This window comes from Eriocheir sinensis, chromosome 3, assembly GCF_024679095.1.
Source record: "Eriocheir sinensis breed Jianghai 21 chromosome 3, ASM2467909v1, whole genome shotgun sequence".
Lineage (NCBI taxonomy): Eukaryota > Metazoa > Arthropoda > Malacostraca > Decapoda > Varunidae > Eriocheir > Eriocheir sinensis.
This window is the reverse complement of record NC_066511.1, coordinates 4,599,770-4,607,624: the sequence shown is the minus strand read 5'-3', so window position 1 is coordinate 4,607,624 and position 7,855 is coordinate 4,599,770.

The following is a 7,855-nucleotide window of genomic DNA, read 5'->3' as shown; positions in this document are numbered from 1 at the left end:
GTATTTCCTCCTGCCTACGACTTGAACTCTTTCAAGAGGAGGGTATCAGGACACCTCTCCTCCCGAAATTGATCTTTCTTTTGGCCACCTCTTTTAATTCTTTTTTGGGAACAGCGAGTAGCGGGCTTTTTTATTATTATTTTTTTTTTTTTTGTGCCCTTATATATATATATATATATATATATATATATATATATATATATATATATATATATATTGGCTCCATGCCTGCTTGTAGCGGGATGTGATATTCCACCAACTCCCATGGGTCCCCTGGTAGAGAGATCACAGAGTGGTACTGTGTAAGTACCTCTGTCAAGTTCTCCTATGTCGGGATACTCCACGTTAGTGAGGTAGGCCGGTAAGGCGTCCTTTACCTACTCGGCGTGCACCGCTTCGTCATGTGGCTGCGAAGGCGGAATATCCGCCAACTCCGTCTGCCCCTATGTGCACTGGGGACAGGACAAAGTCCTTGATATACGTACCCTTGCGTAAGGTACGTGGAGATGGGTTTGGGTTGTGAATTAACAGGCACGTAATAACTTCATGGTCCACGTTGCAATGCTGACTCCAGGCATAGATGTTTCACTTTCAGCGACTCAGGAACACTGATAGCCTCACACACATCATGCACACCTGCAAGCCTCAACGTGACCAGGGTAGATTCGTGGCCATCTAGCAGGATGTCTCCGGCCAGGTAGCCTCGAATGGCCACGGAGTCTTGAGAAGAATAAGGAAAATTCGGAGGAATAGGAGTGGAGTCATTTTGCGCGGTGACTGTATGTTCATTCCTCTATGGCAGTGACTGCGAATGGACCTCTGAAGACGACCACATGACCACACATACAAGATCAGTTTGAGCCGTCACTGCTACCAGTGACTTGGCTAACAATGGTCCTGGATAAAATAGTGTCGGTAGCAATGTGTCGGTTTGAGTGATGCAACGAATCGATGGGCAAAGGTTGAGTTGAAACCGAGCCATGTCCTCTAAACCTAAGAGAACATCACCTGGGACATTGAGCTTCTCTGTCTCGTAAACCATGGCACTAATCTCTGGGAGATCGTCGTCTAGTTTGAAAGAGAGGTGAACATAACCCAGTACTGGATAGTAGGGTGGTCCAAAAAAGGAAAGTTGAAAAATTGTTTGTTCCACAAGTTTTATTTTGTTACACTGTTCCTTAGTAACATTGAAACCAATTTTCAGAAAATTTCTTTTAATTTTAGGGGTCACGCAAAAAGGCGTCTTGCCGACAGAAGAGAAACTGAAGGGATGTCAATTTTTGCTTTTCTTTTGCATAGCATAGCTCCCATTTTCTATGAAAACAGAATAACTGAATCAATAATAATGCTTCCCCGTGCATACTTGAACAACGAAATGAGGTGGGATTTCAACCTATCCCTTTACAATTCAGCAACCACCCTATTTCATCAGTCCCTTCTTGGTCGGAGCAGAGAGGCATCGACGGAGATCCGCCACAAGGCGGAGAAGGTATTGTTTCTGCTCTTCGTCCTTGCTCAGTGACGCGTTGAAGGTCTGGACGAGGGAAACAGCTCTTTCTGTTGCGTTGTTCACAACCTTCAAGGAACCCGCGGGTTTCTTTATCTCCAGGAACGTGTTCGTCTCCCACGTTCTGGGGTCTTCCTTCAAGAAGGATGATTTTGCCTTCTCCTTCCCCTGTTCAGCAATGACGCTAAATATCTTAAGCATCCTCTTGGTCACGAACTCCTCCAGCCTGCCTCCGATCTCTGGGACTCCTTGCAAATGACAGGGACACCCTGGCTTCTTCTCCCACTCGAGGTTGGTCACCATTTTGCGCTTCTTCGCTACGTCCATGTCCTCTTTGAAGAGCGCCAGTCCAACCAGGTACTCCGCCAGATACCAGAAATGGCGTGCAAAGGCGGTGGTGGCAGCATCTGTGACCACTTTGTCCGGGTACGCTCGAAGGGTTTGGAGGAAGTCCAAGTTGTTGCGGGGCCTGTACTCCATGCGGAGCCTCTTTCCTGAACCAGACATAGATCAAGGCGATGAAAAGCGAGAGTGATCTGACGGCACGCAATTCCTTGGCAGAGACGGAACTGGTCCTGGAAGAGGAAGATCTTCAGGACATACAATTCCTTCCCCATCCACCGCGCTTGATACGTCGGGCCTGGGGCCTGAAACTTGGCCCACTGGTCACCCCCTCCACCCAAGAAGGGGAGGCTCAGGCTGAGGAACTTGGCGTAGTCTGCTCGCACTTGCTGCTCCTTCATAGCCTGCTGGATGTAGGAAACCATGTCGATGCACTGCTCTTCCAACCTGTGGTTGTGGAACATCTCGCTGGGGGCACCAACGTACACCTCTTGGTTGAGGTTGGGCCACTCCTTCTGTAACCTCTTGAAGAAGAGTCCAGATTCAGGTCCACCCATTGGCCAGAAGACTACCTTGAAGACGCTGGAGAGGACGATCTCCAAGAAATGATAATGACAAGCTGTCCACACGAATTCCCTCCTGAGTCCTTCGTTGATCAGCGTACAGGCTCCATGGTGGAGACCTATGTTGGAGGCGGTGGTGTCGAAGACCAGGCCTTGAATGAGGACGGAGTGATCAACCGTCAAGAGCCGCCATGCATGCCGCCGCAAGTGCCTCTCCCGTTCCCCTTTCCATCTTTGGCACAGCCAACAACTTCTTGAAACTGCCCAGGCCAGTAACGAGCACGGCCCCACGGTCCACCATCCCCCAATCCCCAGTGTAGTCTGGGAGAATCTCGGTGTCCCAGTGCAGGAGAAGCGAACCTTTAGGGGTGAAGTCTTCTTGATCTTGAGTGTCTGCTTTAAGCCGTTCCTTTCACTTAGATCACCAGACTGAGCTTCTGGAGAGGATCAGATTCGAAAAGCCTGCTGCCCATCCCACCGCTGCCACCATTTATGTTACAGATTTTTATAGTGTAACTGCGGGTAAGTTTTATGTTTTGTGTTAAGCACACGAACTACTATCTCTCGTCAGGTCTGGTGTACCATTGCATGCTACACTAGTTGATTGAAGATGGCGAGATAACACAATAGCCCTTTAATTTAAGGATGTGGATTATGTTTGGCCGAGCGGAGCTGTATTTCACTTTGAGTTCACTTAACTTAGTTCACTGTCTCTCTCACTGGGACATAAAAAGGTGTGTGGTTTTTGAGAGTTTTTAGTATAAAAATGGTATTGACAATTTTACACGACAGTTACAAAGTTTATGTGAGCGGCCGCACGAAAAGACAAACGCCACACCCGAGGATGGAGGAGCTTGTCTAGTCTCGACCCTTGCCCCGGTTTCTCTCCTCTCTTGAGTGTGTGGCGAATGTATTTATGTGCGTTGCTCTTTCACCGGAAGTGTTGATCTTCCAGTGATGACTCGCCAGAACTTGCAATGTTCGGGTGTCATCATTTACTGATTTAGTGCCAGCCAAGCTTCTGTTCTCATGGCCATAAGCACCTACGTGTTCCATAACATCCTAACAAAGGCACTGAGCTTGTGTTTCGACACATGCATTCGTATATTAAATATCATTAACTATTCCACACCTTTACACGCCCAAAGACTGTAACTGTCGCCTTGGCCACTACCTTGTTGGGGTAAGACACCAGCATCTTAAGAAATTGAAGGTCTTGTGCCAGGGCTGCAGCTGGAGATGGCGCGCGGAACCAAGACACGATGTACGTCGAGATGGTGAAAGTGATGAATCGTTGAACTCCATATTTTTTGCTTGCAGTGAAGCGAAAATGCTCTGAATTTTATAGCAGGTAGATCTTGATGGCGTAGATGATTTTTGCCATCCAGCGGGCATGGTGAAGGGCACCAGGACGCAATATCCTGATCCCACGCTCTTGCTGTCCACCCAAGATGATTATAGACAGCTCTAGTAGCTCCCTGTAGTCGTCTGGTGGCATGTGTTCTTCCAGTACTCGGTTGAACTCAATCATGAGGTCATTGCCACGTTCAAGATGTGGTGGCATGTCTGTCTGTGAATGGCTCAGGCAGAGATTTGTCCAAGTCCTTCCACTTGGTCTGAAATAGCTTGAAGAGAGAAATATCAGGCCTAGAGGAACGGCCGATGCATGCTGTAAATGCCTTCTCGTACACCAATTCCATGATGTGGTGACAACAAGCGAGGTGAAGAACTCTACTTTTGAGCTGTTGCTCAATTATGGCACATGCCCCTGCCAAAATCACTGTGTTCGAAGCTGTGGTGTCACAGGATAGGGCAGAAATGCGATCCGTTACTCCTCAGTCTTTGAGAGTAGTCATTACAGCATCGCCCATTGCTTGTCCAGTGCCACTGGGAAGGATTGGGACTCCCACTAGCTTTGCAACACCATGTCCTGATACCAGAACAGAAAGTCAGTCGCCTGTAGCTGCAGCACCACCTGCCATTGTCTGCACCATCTTGCCATCCCAGTGCACAACCAGCTGCACCAAAGGCCTGAACGAATTTTTTATTTCCTTGGCAGCCTATGCACGAAACTTCATCCGGTCTCGCCGGAAGGACTCACGGTTTAACACCAGCTCTTTGGGGTCATGACCAAGGGTTTTTGCAGCTGCTGCAAGTATATGAACTGCACAATCGGATATCTTGGCTCTATCCATCGCAGCTTAGAGTTGTGCATTCATGATTTTCTTCGAGCTCCTGGTGCACTTTAATGGGGGTATGACGACTGAAGATGGCCCTGCAACACAGCTGTCAGCAGCCTCTTCTGCACCATGACACTGAAATGGGGAATGAATGGGACTGGAGCTACTGGAACTTGATGTAGAGCTGGATACAAGTTCAGTTATTTATTCCAGTTTATGCTTTTCAGCTTGAGAGCGCTTCATTCGCTGTTCTTTCTTCTCTTCGTCCCTCTGCTGTTGTTCTTTTCAACGTGCAAGAGACGTGACCCGTGTTGTTGCCATTGTGCCCCGGCACACCTCCTCCCTCTGTGCTCGTAGAAACTCCCTGTCCTCGGCGATTGTAATCATTGAAATTGCATCTTCATGTGCAATGTCAAAGAGGCGATCAAGGGACAAGGAAATCATTCTCGTTCTTCTGTTTTTCTGTTTGCCCGTTTTTGTTCTTCTTTAGACTTTTCCACTTATCATGTAGTCGTACAACTTTCTTGCTTGCTGCACTTTCTGCATTGGAATACGTGCTTGATCCCAGAAGGTACTCACTAGGTTGATCGTTTCCGCTGCTGCTTCCTTGGTCTTCATCTTCTGGTTAAGATGGAGGTAGAGATAGTATTGAAGCACCTGTTTGCATGTTGGCAGCATGCTCCCCATGATTGTAGACTCGACTGAATCAAATAGGTAGACACTTGTCACAGCTCTGGTACCAGATGCCATGGTACCAGTAAAAAAAAAAAAGGCCCTCATTGTCAAGGCTGCAGTGTAGAACTGCATATAGTAAAGAGGGAAGCGACACTATGCATCTGTCTCTCACAGCATCACCCAAGCAACTACTGTCGATACCATGGTATAGTGGAAGCGGTAGTGAGTCAGTGGTAGGCTGTTCCCAAATTCTACAAGATTTTTATGACACTAATGAACAGTGGCAGATCCATATATATATATATATATATATATATATATATATATATATATATATATATATATATATATATATATATATATATATATATATATATATATATATATATATATATATATATATATATATATATATATATATATATATATATATATATATATATATATATATATATATATATATATATATATATATATATATATATATATATATATATATATATATATATATATATATATATATATATATATATATATATATATATAAGTATTTGTATGATATAGATCACATGGCATTCAGAGTGGTTGCTAGGCTACACCTTATTCATGTATTTCATTATTTATTTCTAATAACGTGACATACAGAGTGGGTGCTGTGCCTTATTTTGATTTCATTTAATTTGTTTTTGTGCATAAATTGTTATTTCTGTTGTGTTGATTAGTCTTCTACTTAAGATGCTAGCTAAAATTTAATTATGAATTACAATTGTAAATCAAGAACCATAGTAACTTAATTTTGAAAAGTAAACTTTAAGCTCATTAAGTGACCTCTAAATATAAATATTTTTCAAAAAAAATTTACACAGTGTTTTTTGAGCAAATGGAACATTCTGACTGTTCGTCCCATTTGAAATTCATAAGTCGGCAAATAAGTGTCACCCTAATGCATATCTACACCCATGGAAATTGTCATTTGCGTCATCAACTGTATGTCATCATTCATTTGGGTGTAAATATATGCGTACATGCCAAGTGAGCTGTGAATACTCCATGCCATTTGCTGATCTTGCACCTGAAAAAAGAAAAAACACAATGCTCTAGTCTTGATTTCACCAAACACTTGTAATTCTGGGATATGAGAACCTACATAGTAAATGTCTAAAACATATTTTCATTATTATTGTTATTATTATTATTATTATTATTATTATTATTATTATTATTATGAATGTATATTATACAAATGTTATATATCATTTGAAAGAGCATTTCATTGGGATTTCAAGAATGTATACATCTGTCTTTACAAAAATTCTGGACAGGGAAAATAGAGAGAAATATGATCTCATTTGTGTGAAATAGTAAAAAAATGTGATTGACTATGACAAAGTCATAGTCAATCACCTTTTCAAAGGTCAGTGATCTTTTACAGCAGTGTCAATGTCAGATTTGGGTTTGCCATGCCCTAAAACATAGAAATCCACACCTCATTTGTTGTTATACCGTTTTTTTTATTTTGAGGTGTCTTACTGTTCTGCTTTGGTTCATACACATCATTTTCGTAACCTTAGTTTACATTACGTGCGATAACTTGTAACAGCTACGCTTCTCAGATGGCCATTATATCTCATTAAAAACCTGAGATTCCAAGCTTTCAGAAAAGGTATAGTAGCCTTTGCCACTCTTTCGGTAATGACTAACAGAGAGAAATGTGATATCATTTAGTAAAGTAAAAAAAGATGTGATTGACCATGCCAAAAGGTCATGACCTTGTCAAATTTGGGTTTGCCATGCCCTAAAACATAGGAATCCATGCCTCATTTGTTGTACCATTTTTAGATTTTGAGATATAGGTCAACCGGGGTGATTCAGACCAGGTTTTGACAGACTGATTTAGCTCCCATATTTATTGAAATAAAAAAAGACTATTCAATGCAAATATAAATGAGTCATTGCCTATGTGATACTGGAGTTAAAACTAATTTCCACTGTAACTTATAAAGATACATATCAAAAAGTGTGGACCACATTGCACAAAAAAATGGGGTGATTTGGACTATACTCTGGGGTGATTGTTGACCAGCCTGGGGTGATTATGGACCAACATAAAAAATCATTAATTTCCTTTGAAAATATTAGCTGGTCATATCCAGAGATTAACAACAAATGTAATTTGGTTATGACTTGACTTTGACCTCACAGTTTAAAAAAAAAAAAAAAAAAAACGCAGAAAATAATGCTTCTTTTATGTCTTCTGTTTTAGTTTCATACCTCAGCAAACTCCTTTACATAGAGTGTATTCATTTAGAAGACTTTTGAAATAAAAAATGAAAGGCACTACTCCTTAACCAATGGACCATGAAAAATGAACTTCGGTGTACAGAACAAATATCATCCCTGAGGCCAGTCAGAAAGACTACTATTAGATTTGTTATGCATGAACGTCAAGGTTACATTATCATTGTCCATTTGCAAAACTCTTCCACCATAATAGTTTTTGTCAAAGTACACTGCATAGTAACTATCTACATAAATTCTTCACTGTGTATCCAGATATTTGTTTCTTTTTCCAATTTTTGTACTGTTAT